Genomic DNA, 13,853 nt, shown 5'->3' on the forward strand with positions numbered 1-13,853 from the left:
CGGTCTCTGTGAGCTTCTCAGTGACATTCAGCCATCCAGGTATCCCGCCTGCAGTAGACGGAATGTGGCAATGGAACGCTGGCTGCGCGTGTCATAATAGGCTCTGAGCCTTTATATACCTGCGCACAGCAGCAGCCACCTTCAGTCTGCTGCTGGACAGCCAGCAGCAGCAGCAGCAGGAGAGGTAATTAATCAGCAACCCTCCTGCTAAGGGTAGACAGCTGCTCGTTCCACCCCCCCCCCGCCTTAATTGGTTCTCCTCCCTTCCAACGGTGTTGAGGCGGGTGGGAACAGCCGGGGGTTGAGGGTACTGTGCTAAAAGAGGTGGAGTTATGCAGATCTAAAACGCGTGGATTGCAGCAGCAGCAAGCCGAAAAGTGCAGGCATGTGAGGGATCTAGAGGTTGACAGCATGTCTTCTTAACGGGAGTCCAGGTGGCCATCTCCACAAATGGACTTTTCAGAATCCTTGGGTGGCACCGTAGTCGGAAACCAATTCTGGTTATCGCTTCTCGGCCTTTTGGCTAAGATCAAGTGTAGTATCTGTTCTTATCAGTTTAATATCTGATACGTCCCCTATCTGGGGACCATATATTAAATGGATTTTTAGAACAGGGAGATGGAAAAAGAGCTTGCTCTGTCCACTCCACGCATTGACCTGGTATTGCAGTATCTCCAGGACCGGTGCACCCCTTCTTTAATGCAGTTTCTAAAATCAGAAAGAATTGAATTCAATGCTTTTTGTTCATTTGGCTTGTTTGTCGGATTTTGGGATGGACTCTTTGGCTTTGCTTTTCTTCTCCTCATTGGATTTTTCATGTTAAAAGTTGCAGAAGCCAGATGACAAGCTCATTTTGGTTCAACTTCAGCAACTGTGCATTGCATTGCCATGTAATGTAATGCAATGCTATCTATCTAGCTCTCCCTCTATACTTCCTTTTGGATAAACAGACATATTAGGCAAGCATTTTGGAGCTTTCACCTAAATAACTACAGGTGGTGAGATAAGCTGCACAATATAATTGACCTTTCAGTATATTGTTGCACACACACCATCTATTTAGTAAATGCCCTTGTTATCAACAGCAGCCTTTTAAACTCACCTGAGCTAACAGGTATGTGAGCTGGTTACTCTGCTGCGCTTAAAATTTCTTTTTTGGTTTGCTACAATGCCTTTTCTGAAACGTTGTCTCCCTCTGCTGGAACACTGACTTCTTTCATTTAATGCCTGCAGACTATAAAAGAGAAACCAACCCAAAAAGTTTGGTTGATTAGTCTGTGGCATTCTTTTAAACTGTTGCTTATGGCGGTCTCTGTGAGCTTCTCAGTGACATTCAGCCATCCAGGTATCCCGCCTGCAGTAGACGGAATGTGGCAATGGAACGCTGGCTGCGCGTGTCATAATAGGCTCTGAGCCTTTATATACCTGCGCACAGCAGCAGCCACCTTCAGTCTGCTGCTGGACAGCCAGCAGCAGCAGCAGCAGGAGAGGTAATTAATCAGCAACCCTCCTGCTAAGGGTAGACAGCTGCTCGTTCCACCCCCCCCCCCGCCTTAATTGGTTCTCCTCCCTTCCAACGGTGTTGAGGCGGGTGGGAACAGCCGGGGGTTGAGGGTACTGTGCTAAAAGAGGTGGAGTTATGCAGATCTAAAACGCGTGGATTGCAGCAGCAGCAAGCCGAAAAGTGCAGGCATGTGAGGGATCTAGAGGTTGACAGCATGTCTTCTTAACGGGAGTCCAGGTGGCCATCTCCACAAATGGACTTTTCAGAATCCTTGGGTGGCACCGTAGTCGGAAACCAATTCTGGTTATCGCTTCTCGGCCTTTTGGCTAAGATCAAGTGTAGTATCTGTTCTTATCAGTTTAATATCTGATACGTCCCCTATCTGGGGACCATATATTAAATGGATTTTTAGAACAGGGAGATGGAAAAAGAGCTTGCTCTGTCCACTCCACGCATTGACCTGGTATTGCAGTATCTCCAGGACCGGTGCACCCCTTCTTTAATGCAGTTTCTAAAATCAGAAAGAATTGAATTCAATGCTTTTTGTTCATTTGGCTTGTTTGTCGGATTTTGGGATGGACTCTTTGGCTTTGCTTTTCTTCTCCTCATTGGATTTTTCATGTTAAAAGTTGCAGAAGCCAGATGACAAGCTCATTTTGGTTCAACTTCAGCAACTGTGCATTGCATTGCCATGTAATGTAATGCAATGCTATCTATCTAGCTCTCCCTCTATACTTCCTTTTGGATAAACAGACATATTAGGCAAGCATTTTGGAGCTTTCACCTAAATAACTACAGGTGGTGAGATAAGCTGCACAATATAATTGACCTTTCAGTATATTGTTGCACACACACCATCTATTTAGTAAATGCCCTTGTTATCAACAGCAGCCTTTTAAACTCACCTGAGCTAACAGGTATGTGAGCTGGTTACTCTGCTGCGCTTAAAATTTCTTTTTTGGTTTGCTACAATGCCTTTTCTGAAACGTTGTCTCCCTCTGCTGGAACACTGACTTCTTTCATTTAATGCCTGCAGACTATAAAAGAGAAACCAACCCAAAAAGTTTGGTTGATTAGTCTGTGGCATTCTTTTAAACTGTTGCTTATGGCGGTCTCTGTGAGCTTCTCAGTGACATTCAGCCATCCAGGTATCCCGCCTGCAGTAGACGGAATGTGGCAATGGAACGCTGGCTGCGCGTGTCATAATAGGCTCTGAGCCTTTATATACCTGCGCACAGCAGCAGCCACCTTCAGTCTGCTGCTGGACAGCCAGCAGCAGCAGCAGCAGGAGAGGTAATTAATCAGCAACCCTCCTGCTAAGGGTAGACAGCTGCTCGTTCCACCCCCCCCCCGCCTTAATTGGTTCTCCTCCCTTCCAACGGTGTTGAGGCGGGTGGGAACAGCCGGGGGTTGAGGGTACTGTGCTAAAAGAGGTGGAGTTATGCAGATCTAAAACGCGTGGATTGCAGCAGCAGCAAGCCGAAAAGTGCAGGCATGTGAGGGATCTAGAGGTTGACAGCATGTCTTCTTAACGGGAGTCCAGGTGGCCATCTCCACAAATGGACTTTTCAGAATCCTTGGGTGGCACCGTAGTCGGAAACCAATTCTGGTTATCGCTTCTCGGCCTTTTGGCTAAGATCAAGTGTAGTATCTGTTCTTATCAGTTTAATATCTGATACGTCCCCTATCTGGGGACCATATATTAAATGGATTTTTAGAACAGGGAGATGGAAAAAGAGCTTGCTCTGTCCACTCCACGCATTGACCTGGTATTGCAGTATCTCCAGGACCGGTGCACCCCTTCTTTAATGCAGTTTCTAAAATCAGAAAGAATTGAATTCAATGCTTTTTGTTCATTTGGCTTGTTTGTCGGATTTTGGGATGGACTCTTTGGCTTTGCTTTTCTTCTCCTCATTGGATTTTTCATGTTAAAAGTTGCAGAAGCCAGATGACAAGCTCATTTTGGTTCAACTTCAGCAACTGTGCATTGCATTGCCATGTAATGTAATGCAATGCTATCTATCTAGCTCTCCCTCTATACTTCCTTTTGGATAAACAGACATATTAGGCAAGCATTTTGGAGCTTTCACCTAAATAACTACAGGTGGTGAGATAAGCTGCACAATATAATTGACCTTTCAGTATATTGTTGCACACACACCATCTATTTAGTAAATGCCCTTGTTATCAACAGCAGCCTTTTAAACTCACCTGAGCTAACAGGTATGTGAGCTGGTTACTCTGCTGCGCTTAAAATTTCTTTTTTGGTTTGCTACAATGCCTTTTCTGAAACGTTGTCTCCCTCTGCTGGAACACTGACTTCTTTCATTTAATGCCTGCAGACTATAAAAGAGAAACCAACCCAAAAAGTTTGGTTGATTAGTCTGTGGCATTCTTTTAAACTGTTGCTTATGGCGGTCTCTGTGAGCTTCTCAGTGACATTCAGCCATCCAGGTATCCCGCCTGCAGTAGACGGAATGTGGCAATGGAACGCTGGCTGCGCGTGTCATAATAGGCTCTGAGCCTTTATATACCTGCGCACAGCAGCAGCCACCTTCAGTCTGCTGCTGGACAGCCAGCAGCAGCAGCAGCAGCAGGAGAGGTAATTAATCAGCAACCCTCCTGCTAAGGGTAGACAGCTGCTCGTTCCACCCCCCCCCCCGCCTTAATTGGTTCTCCTCCCTTCCAACGGTGTTGAGGCGGGTGGGAACAGCCGGGGGTTGAGGGTACTGTGCTAAAAGAGGTGGAGTTATGCAGATCTAAAACGCGTGCATTGCAGCAGCAGCAAGCCGAAAAGTGCAGGCATGTGAGGGATCTAGAGGTTGACAGCATGTCTTCTTAACGGGAGTCCAGGTGGCCATCTCCACAAATGGACTTTTCAGAATCCTTGGGTGGCACCGTAGTCGGAAACCAATTCTGGTTATCGCTTCTCGGCCTTTTGGCTAAGATCAAGTGTAGTATCTGTTCTTATCAGTTTAATATCTGATACGTCCCCTATCTGGGGACCATATATTAAATGGATTTTTAGAACAGGGAGATGGAAAAAGAGCTTGCTCTGTCCACTCCACGCATTGACCTGGTATTGCAGTATCTCCAGGACCGGTGCACCCCTTCTTTAATGCAGTTTCTAAAATCAGAAAAAATTGAATTCAATGCTTTTTGTTCATTTGGCTTGTTTGTCGGATTTTGGGATGGACTCTTTGGCTTTGCTTTTCTTCTCCTCATTGGATTTTTCATGTTAAAAGTTGCAGAAGCCAGATGACAAGCTCATTTTGGTTCAACTTCAGCAACTGTGCATTGCATTGCCATGTAATGTAATGCAATGCTATCTATCTAGCTCTCCCTCTATACTTCCTTTTGGATAAACAGACATATTAGGCAAGCATTTTGGAGCTTTCACCTAAATAACTACAGGTGGTGAGATAAGCTGCACAATATAATTGACCTTTCAGTATATTGTTGCACACACACCATCTATTTAGCAAATGCCCTTGTTATCAACAGCAGCCTTTTAAACTCACCTGAGCTAACAGGTATGTGAGCTGGTTACTCTGCTGCGCTTAAAATTTCTTTTTTGGTTTGCTACAATGCCTTTTCTGAAACGTTGTCTCCCTCTGCTGGAACACTGACTTCTTTCATTTAATGCCTGCAGACTATAAAAGAGAACCCAACCCAAAAAGTTTGGTTGATTAGTCTGTGGCATTCTTTTAAACTGTTGCTTATGGCGGTCTCTGTGAGCTTCTCAGTGACATTCAGCCATCCAGGTATCCCGCCTGCAGTAGACGGAATGTGGCAATGGAACGCTGGCTGCGCGTGTCATAATAGGCTCTGAGCCTTTATATACCTGCGCACAGCAGCAGCCACCTTCAGTCTGCTGCTGGACAGCCAGCAGCAGCAGCAGCAGCAGGAGAGGTAATTAATCAGCAACCCTCCTGCTAAGGGTAGACAGCTGCTCGTTCCACCCCCCCCCCGCCTTAATTGGTTCTCCTCCCTTCCAACGGTGTTGAGGCGGGTGGGAACAGCCGGGGGTTGAGGGTACTGTGCTAAAAGAGGTGGAGTTATGCAGATCTAAAACGCGTGGATTGCAGCAGCAGCAAGCCGAAAAGTGCAGGCATGTGAGGGATCTAGAGGTTGACAGCATGTCTTCTTAACGGGAGTCCAGGTGGCCATCTCCACAAATGGACTTTTCAGAATCCTTGGGTGGCACCGTAATCGGAAACCAATTCTGGTTATCGCTTCTCGGCCTTTTGGCTAAGATCAAGTGTAGTATCTGTTCTTATCAGTTTAATATCTGATACGTCCCCTATCTGGGGACCATATATTAAATGGATTTTTAGAACAGGGAGATGGAAAAAGAGCTTGCTCTGTCCACTCCACGCATTGACCTGGTATTGCAGTATCTCCAGGACCGGTGCACCCCTTCTTTAATGCAGTTTCTAAAATCAGAAAGAATTGAATTCAATGCTTTTTGTTCATTTGGCTTGTTTGTCGGATTTTGGGATGGACTCTTTGGCTTTGCTTTTCTTCTCCTCATTGGATTTTTCATGTTAAAAGCTGCAGAAGCCAGATGACAAGCTCATTTTGGTTCAACTTCAGCAACTGTGCATTGCATTGCCATGTAATGTAATGCAATGCTATCTATCTAGCTCTCCCTCTATACTTCCTTTTGGATAAACAGACATATTAGGCAAGCATTTTGGAGCTTTCACCTAAATAACTACAGGTGGTGAGATAAGCTGCACAATATAATTGACCTTTCAGTATATTGTTGCACACACACCATCTATTTAGCAAATGCCCTTGTTATCAACAGCAGCCTTTTAAACTCACCTGAGCTAACAGGTATGTGAGCTGGTTACTCTGCTGCGCTTAAAATTTCTTTTTTGGTTTGCTACAATGCCTTTTCTGAAACGTTGTCTCCCTCTGCTGGAACACTGACTTCTTTCATTTAATGCCTGCAGACTATAAAAGAGAAACCAACCCAAAAAGTTTGGTTGATTAGTCTGTGGCATTCTTTTAAACTGTTGCTTATGGCGGTCTCTGTGAGCTTCTCAGTGACATTCAGCCATCCAGGTATCCCGCCTGCAGTAGACGGAATGTGGCAATGGAACGCTGGCTGCGCGTGTCATAATAGGCTCTGAGCCTTTATATACCTGCGCACAGCAGCAGCCACCTTCAGTCTGCTGCTGGACAGCCAGCAGCAGCAGCAGCAGCAGGAGAGGTAATTAATCAGCAACCCTCCTGCTAAGGGTAGACAGCTGCTCGTTCCACCCCCCCCCCCGCCTTAATTGGTTCTCCTCCCTTCCAACGGTGTTGAGGCGGGTGGGAACAGCCGGGGGTTGAGGGTACTGTGCTAAAAGAGGTGGAGTTATGCAGATCTAAAACGCGTGGATTGCAGCAGCAGCAAGCCGAAAAGTGCAGGCATGTGAGGGATCTAGAGGTTGACAGCATGTCTTCTTAACGGGAGTCCAGGTGGCCATCTCCACAAATGGACTTTTCAGAATCCTTGGGTGGCACCGTAGTCGGAAACCAATTCTGGTTATCGCTTCTCGGCCTTTTGGCTAAGATCAAGTGTAGTATCTGTTCTTATCAGTTTAATATCTGATACGTCCCCTATCTGGGGACCATATATTAAATGGATTTTTAGAACAGGGAGATGGAAAAAGAGCTTGCTCTGTCCACTCCACGCATTGACCTGGTATTGCAGTATCTCCAGGACCGGTGCACCCCTTCTTTAATGCAGTTTCTAAAATCAGAAAGAATTGAATTCAATGCTTTTTGTTCATTTGGCTTGTTTGTCGGATTTTGGGATGGACTCTTTGGCTTTGCTTTTCTTCTCCTCATTGGATTTTTCATGTTAAAAGTTGCAGAAGCCAGATGACAAGCTCATTTTGGTTCAACTTCAGCAACTGTGCATTGCATTGCCATGTAATGTAATGCAATGCTATCTATCTAGCTCTCCCTCTATACTTCCTTTTGGATAAACAGACATATTAGGCAAGCATTTTGGAGCTTTCACCTAAATAACTACAGGTGGTGAGATAAGCTGCACAATATAATTGACCTTTCAGTATATTGTTGCACACACACCATCTATTTAGCAAATGCCCTTGTTATCAACAGCAGCCTTTTAAACTCACCTGAGCTAACAGGTATGTGAGCTGGTTACTCTGCTGCGCTTAAAATTTCTTTTTTGGTTTGCTACAATGCCTTTTCTGAAACGTTGTCTCCCTCTGCTGGAACACTGACTTCTTTCATTTAATGCCTGCAGACTATAAAAGAGAAACCAACCCAAAAAGTTTGGTTGATTAGTCTGTGGCATTCTTTTAAACTGTTGCTTATGGCGGTCTCTGTGAGCTTCTCAGTGACATTCAGCCATCCAGGTATCCCGCCTGCAGTAGACGGAATGTGGCAATGGAACGCTGGCTGCGCGTGTCATAATAGGCTCTGAGCCTTTATATACCTGCGCACAGCAGCAGCCACCTTCAGTCTGCTGCTGGACAGCCAGCAGCAGCAGCAGCAGCAGGAGAGGTAATTAATCAGCAACCCTCCTGCTAAGGGTAGACAGCTGCTCGTTCCACCCCCCCCCCCCCCGCCTTAATTGGTTCTCCTCCCTTCCAACGGTGTTGAGGCGGGTGGGAACAGCCGGGGGTTGAGGGTACTGTGCTAAAAGAGGTGGAGTTATGCAGATCTAAAACGCGTGGATTGCAGCAGCAGCAAGCCGAAAAGTGCAGGCATGTGAGGGATCTAGAGGTTGACAGCATGTCTTCTTAACGGGAGTCCAGGTGGCCATCTCCACAAATGGACTTTTCAGAATCCTTGGGTGGCACCGTAGTCGGAAACCAATTCTGGTTATCGCTTCTCGGCCTTTTGGCTAAGATCAAGTGTAGTATCTGTTCTTATCAGTTTAATATCTGATACGTCCCCTATCTGGGGACCATATATTAAATGGATTTTTAGAACAGGGAGATGGAAAAAGAGCTTGCTCTGTCCACTCCACGCATTGACCTGGTATTGCAGTATCTCCAGGACCGGTGCACCCCTTCTTTAATGCAGTTTCTAAAATCAGAAAGAATTGAATTCAATGCTTTTTGTTCATTTGGCTTGTTTGTCGGATTTTGGGATGGACTCTTTGGCTTTGCTTTTCTTCTCCTCATTGGATTTTTCATGTTAAAAGTTGCAGAAGCCAGATGACAAGCTCATTTTGGTTCAACTTCAGCAACTGTGCATTGCATTGCCATGTAATGTAATGCAATGCTATCTATCTAGCTCTCCCTCTATACTTCCTTTTGGATAAACAGACATATTAGGCAAGCATTTTGGAGCTTTCACCTAAATAACTACAGGTGGTGAGATAAGCTGCACAATATAATTGACCTTTCAGTATATTGTTGCACACACACCATCTATTTAGCAAATGCCCTTGTTATCAACAGCAGCCTTTTAAACTCACCTGAGCTAACAGGTATGTGAGCTGGTTACTCTGCTGCGCTTAAAATTTCTTTTTTGGTTTGCTACAATGCCTTTTCTGAAACGTTGTCTCCCTCTGCTGGAACACTGACTTCTTTCATTTAATGCCTGCAGACTATAAAAGAGAAACCAACCCAAAAAGTTTGGTTGATTAGTCTGTGGCATTCTTTTAAACTGTTGCTTATGGCGGTCTCTGTGAGCTTCTCAGTGACATTCAGCCATCCAGGTATCCCGCCTGCAGTAGACGGAATGTGGCAATGGAACGCTGGCTGCGCGTGTCATAATAGGCTCTGAGCCTTTATATACCTGCGCACAGCAGCAGCCACCTTCAGTCTGCTGCTGGACAGCCAGCAGCAGCAGCAGCAGCAGGAGAGGTAATTAATCAGCAACCCTCCTGCTAAGGGTAGACAGCTGCTCGTTCCACCCCCCCCCCCGCCTTAATTGGTTCTCCTCCCTTCCAACGGTGTTGAGGCGGGTGGGAACAGCCGGGGGTTGAGGGTACTGTACTAAAAGAGGTGGAGTTATGCAGATCTAAAACGCGTGGATTGCAGCAGCAGCAAGCCGAAAAGTGCAGGCATGTGAGGGATCTAGAGGTTGACAGCATGTCTTCTTAACGGGAGTCCAGGTGGCCATCTCCACAAATGGACTTTTCAGAATCCTTGGGTGGCACCGTAGTCGGAAACCAATTCTGGTTATCGCTTCTCGGCCTTTTGGCTAAGATCAAGTGTAGTATCTGTTCTTATCAGTTTAATATCTGATACGTCCCCTATCTGGGGACCATATATTAAATGGATTTTTAGAACAGGGAGATGGAAAAAGAGCTTGCTCTGTCCACTCCACGCATTGACCTGGTATTGCAGTATCTCCAGGACCGGTGCACCCCTTCTTTAATGCAGTTTCTAAAATCAGAAAGAATTGAATTCAATGCTTTTTGTTCATTTGGCTTGTTTGTCGGATTTTGGGATGGACTCTTTGGCTTTGCTTTTCTTCTCCTCATTGGATTTTTCATGTTAAAAGTTGCAGAAGCCAGATGACAAGCTCATTTTGGTTCAACTTCAGCAACTGTGCATTGCATTGCCATGTAATGTAATGCAATGCTATCTATCTAGCTCTCCCTCTATACTTCCTTTTGGATAAACAGACATATTAGGCAAGCATTTTGGAGCTTTCACCTAAATAACTACAGGTGGTGAGATAAGCTGCACAATATAATTGACCTTTCAGTATATTGTTGCACACACACCATCTATTTAGCAAATGCCCTTGTTATCAACAGCAGCCTTTTAAACTCACCTGAGCTAACAGGTATGTGAGCTGGTTACTCTGCTGCGCTTAAAATTTCTTTTTTGGTTTGCTACAATGCCTTTTCTGAAACGTTGTCTCCCTCTGCTGGAACACTGACTTCTTTCATTTAATGCCTGCAGACTATAAAAGAGAAACCAACCCAAAAAGTTTGGTTGATTAGTCTGTGGCATTCTTTTAAACTGTTGCTTATGGCGGTCTCTGTGAGCTTCTCAGTGACATTCAGCCATCCAGGTATCCCGCCTGCAGTAGACGGAATGTGGCAATGGAACGCTGGCTGCGCGTGTCATAATAGGCTCTGAGCCTTTATATACCTGCGCACAGCAGCAGCCACCTTCAGTCTGCTGCTGGACAGCCAGCAGCAGCAGCAGCAGCAGGAGAGGTAATTAATCAGCAACCCTCCTGCTAAGGGTAGACAGCTGCTCGTTCCACCCCCCCCCCCGCCTTAATTGGTTCTCCTCCCTTCCAACGGTGTTGAGGCGGGTGGGAACAGCCGGGGGTTGAGGGTACTGTGCTAAAAGAGGTGGAGTTATGCAGATCTAAAACGCGTGGATTGCAGCAGCAGCAAGCCGAAAAGTGCAGGCATGTGAGGGATCTAGAGGTTGACAGCATGTCTTCTTAACGGGAGTCCAGGTGGCCATCTCCACAAATGGACTTTTCAGAATCCTTGGGTGGCACCGTAGTCGGAAACCAATTCTGGTTATCGCTTCTCGGCCTTTTGGCTAAGATCAAGTGTAGTATCTGTTCTTATCAGTTTAATATCTGATACGTCCCCTATCTGGGGACCATATATTAAATGGATTTTTAGAACAGGGAGATGGAAAAAGAGCTTGCTCTGTCCACTCCACGCATTGACCTGGTATTGCAGTATCTCCAGGACCGGTGCACCCCTTCTTTAATGCAGTTTCTAAAATCAGAAAGAATTGAATTCAATGCTTTTTGTTCATTTGGCTTGTTTGTCGGATTTTGGGATGGACTCTTTGGCTTTGCTTTTCTTCTCCTCATTGGATTTTTCATGTTAAAAGTTGCAGAAGCCAGATGACAAGCTCATTTTGGTTCAACTTCAGCAACTGTGCATTGCATTACCATGTAATGTAATGCAATGCTATCTATCTAGCTCTCCCTCTATACTTCCTTTTGGATAAACAGACATATTAGGCAAGCATTTTGGAGCTTTCACCTAAATAACTACAGGTGGTGAGATAAGCTGCACAATATAATTGACCTTTCAGTATATTGTTGCACACACACCATCTATTTAGCAAATGCCCTTGTTATCAACAGCAGCCTTTTAAACTCACCTGAGCTAACAGGTATGTGAGCTGGTTACTCTGCTGCGCTTAAAATTTCTTTTTTGGTTTGCTACAATGCCTTTTCTGAAACGTTGTCTCCCTCTGCTGGAACACTGACTTCTTTCATTTAATGCCTGCAGACTATAAAAGAGAAACCAACCCAAAAAGTTTGGTTGATTAGTCTGTGGCATTCTTTTAAACTGTTGCTTATGGCGGTCTCTGTGAGCTTCTCAGTGACATTCAGCCATCCAGGTATCCCGCCTGCAGTAGACGGAATGTGGCAATGGAACGCTGGCTGCGCGTGTCATAATAGGCTCTGAGCCTTTATATACCTGCGCACAGCAGCAGCCACCTTCAGTCTGCTGCTGGACAGCCAGCAGCAGCAGCAGCAGCAGGAGAGGTAATTAATCAGCAACCCTCCTGCTAAGGGTAGACAGCTGCTCGTTCCACCCCCCCCCCCCGCCTTAATTGGTTCTCCTCCCTTCCAACGGTGTTGAGGCGGGTGGGAACAGCCGGGGGTTGAGGGTACTGTACTAAAAGAGGTGGAGTTATGCAGATCTAAAACGCGTGGATTGCAGCAGCAGCAAGCCGAAAAGTGCAGGCATGTGAGGGATCTAGAGGTTGACAGCATGTCTTCTTAACGGGAGTCCAGGTGGCCATCTCCACAAATGGACTTTTCAGAATCCTTGGGTGGCACCGTAGTCGGAAACCAATTCTGGTTATCGCTTCTCGGCCTTTTGGCTAAGATCAAGTGTAGTATCTGTTCTTATCAGTTTAATATCTGATACGTCCCCTATCTGGGGACCATATATTAAATGGATTTTTAGAACAGGGAGATGGAAAAAGAGCTTGCTCTGTCCACTCCACGCATTGACCTGGTATTGCAGTATCTCCAGGACCGGTGCACCCCTTCTTTAATGCAGTTTCTAAAATCAGAAAGAATTGAATTCAATGCTTTTTGTTCATTTGGCTTGTTTGTCGGATTTTGGGATGGACTCTTTGGCTTTGCTTTTCTTCTCCTCATTGGATTTTTCATGTTAAAAGTTGCAGAAGCCAGATGACAAGCTCATTTTGGTTCAACTTCAGCAACTGTGCATTGCATTGCCATGTAATGTAATGCAATGCTATCTATCTAGCTCTCCCTCTATACTTCCTTTTGGATAAACAGACATATTAGGCAAGCATTTTGGAGCTTTCACCTAAATAACTACAGGTGGTGAGATAAGCTGCACAATATAATTGACCTTTCAGTATATTGTTGCACACACACCATCTATTTAGCAAATGCCCTTGTTATCAACAGCAGCCTTTTAAACTCACCTGAGCTAACAGGTATGTGAGCTGGTTACTCTGCTGCGCTTAAAATTTCTTTTTTGGTTTGCTACAATGCCTTTTCTGAAACGTTGTCTCCCTCTGCTGGAACACTGACTTCTTTCATTTAATGCCTGCAGACTATAAAAGAGAAACCAACCCAAAAAGTTTGGTTGATTAGTCTGTGGCATTCTTTTAAACTGTTGCTTATGGCGGTCTCTGTGAGCTTCTCAGTGACATTCAGCCATCCAGGTATCCCGCCTGCAGTAGACGGAATGTGGCAATGGAACGCTGGCTGCGCGTGTCATAATAGGCTCTGAGCCTTTATATACCTGCGCACAGCAGCAGCCACCTTCAGTCTGCTGCTGGACAGCCAGCAGCAGCAGCAGGAGAGGTAATTAATCAGCAACCCTCCTGCTAAGGGTAGACAGCTGCTCGTTCCACCCCCCCCCCCGCCTTAATTGGTTCTCCTCCCTTCCAACGGTGTTGAGGCAGGTGGGAACAGCCGGGGGTTGATGTTATGTTCTGCTACCAAAGCTAAGGAAAGAGAGGAGATCTGTCCCTACTATAGGACTCAGCTGAATCCCTACGATGTAACAGGGAACCTGATCCTGCGATCAGACCTGCTAAAGTCCTAATCTAGTCTGTACGAAGACCTATAGATGTGGGGAGGGAATCCCTACAAGTACTAAGGACTGGGAGGAATATGGGACACCTCCTAACAGAAATAGTAGCAGACAGAAGAACAAACAAAATAGATAGAACAAAGAGGTCCGTAGACCAAGCAAATTAACAGAGTAGATACAGAGCACAGGCTAGCTAGAAAGTAGATATACAATGAAGTCCAGCAAAGCCAGAAGGGCGGAGCAGGATAAAATAGGCCAACAAGGTCATGTGACCAGCAAAGGAAAAAAAACCTAACAGCAAGGTTCTAACAGTACCCCCCCTTCTAAGAGGATCCTCCGGATCCCCTA

At 45.6% G+C, this 13,853-nt stretch overlaps 10 non-coding genes across 10 annotated transcripts; all 10 read left to right on the forward strand.

The window, feature by feature from the left end:
- Nucleotides 1–503: 503 nt before the first annotated feature.
- On the forward strand, nucleotides 504–694 carry LOC141159117 (U2 spliceosomal RNA). The gene has a single exon (XR_012249131.1). It is a non-coding gene; the product is annotated as a U2 spliceosomal RNA (small nuclear RNA).
- Nucleotides 695–1,810: 1,116 nt separating this feature from the next.
- LOC141159118 (U2 spliceosomal RNA) lies at nucleotides 1,811–2,001 on the forward strand. The gene has a single exon (XR_012249132.1). It is a non-coding gene; the product is annotated as a U2 spliceosomal RNA (small nuclear RNA).
- Nucleotides 2,002–3,116: 1,115 nt separating this feature from the next.
- LOC141159119 (U2 spliceosomal RNA) lies at nucleotides 3,117–3,307 on the forward strand. The gene has a single exon (XR_012249133.1). It is a non-coding gene; the product is annotated as a U2 spliceosomal RNA (small nuclear RNA).
- Nucleotides 3,308–4,426: 1,119 nt separating this feature from the next.
- On the forward strand, nucleotides 4,427–4,617 carry LOC141159120 (U2 spliceosomal RNA). Its single transcript, XR_012249134.1, has one exon. It is a non-coding gene; the product is annotated as a U2 spliceosomal RNA (small nuclear RNA).
- A 1,118-nt stretch (nucleotides 4,618–5,735) lies between these two features.
- On the forward strand, nucleotides 5,736–5,926 carry LOC141159122 (U2 spliceosomal RNA). Its single transcript, XR_012249136.1, has one exon. It is a non-coding gene; the product is annotated as a U2 spliceosomal RNA (small nuclear RNA).
- Nucleotides 5,927–7,045: 1,119 nt separating this feature from the next.
- LOC141159123 (U2 spliceosomal RNA) lies at nucleotides 7,046–7,236 on the forward strand. The gene has a single exon (XR_012249137.1). It is a non-coding gene; the product is annotated as a U2 spliceosomal RNA (small nuclear RNA).
- A 1,122-nt stretch (nucleotides 7,237–8,358) lies between these two features.
- LOC141159124 (U2 spliceosomal RNA) lies at nucleotides 8,359–8,549 on the forward strand. Its single transcript, XR_012249138.1, has one exon. It is a non-coding gene; the product is annotated as a U2 spliceosomal RNA (small nuclear RNA).
- Nucleotides 8,550–9,668: 1,119 nt separating this feature from the next.
- On the forward strand, nucleotides 9,669–9,859 carry LOC141159125 (U2 spliceosomal RNA). Its single transcript, XR_012249139.1, has one exon. It is a non-coding gene; the product is annotated as a U2 spliceosomal RNA (small nuclear RNA).
- A 1,119-nt stretch (nucleotides 9,860–10,978) lies between these two features.
- LOC141159126 (U2 spliceosomal RNA) lies at nucleotides 10,979–11,169 on the forward strand. Its single transcript, XR_012249140.1, has one exon. It is a non-coding gene; the product is annotated as a U2 spliceosomal RNA (small nuclear RNA).
- A 1,120-nt stretch (nucleotides 11,170–12,289) lies between these two features.
- LOC141159127 (U2 spliceosomal RNA) lies at nucleotides 12,290–12,480 on the forward strand. The gene has a single exon (XR_012249141.1). It is a non-coding gene; the product is annotated as a U2 spliceosomal RNA (small nuclear RNA).
- Nucleotides 12,481–13,853: the final 1,373 nt, after the last annotated feature.

The sequence above is a fragment of the Phyllobates terribilis genome, unplaced genomic scaffold (genome assembly GCF_046119375.1).
Source record: "Phyllobates terribilis strain yellow unplaced genomic scaffold, ASM4611937v1 Scaffold_8__6_contigs__length_399053987, whole genome shotgun sequence".
NCBI lineage: Eukaryota > Metazoa > Chordata > Amphibia > Anura > Dendrobatidae > Phyllobates > Phyllobates terribilis.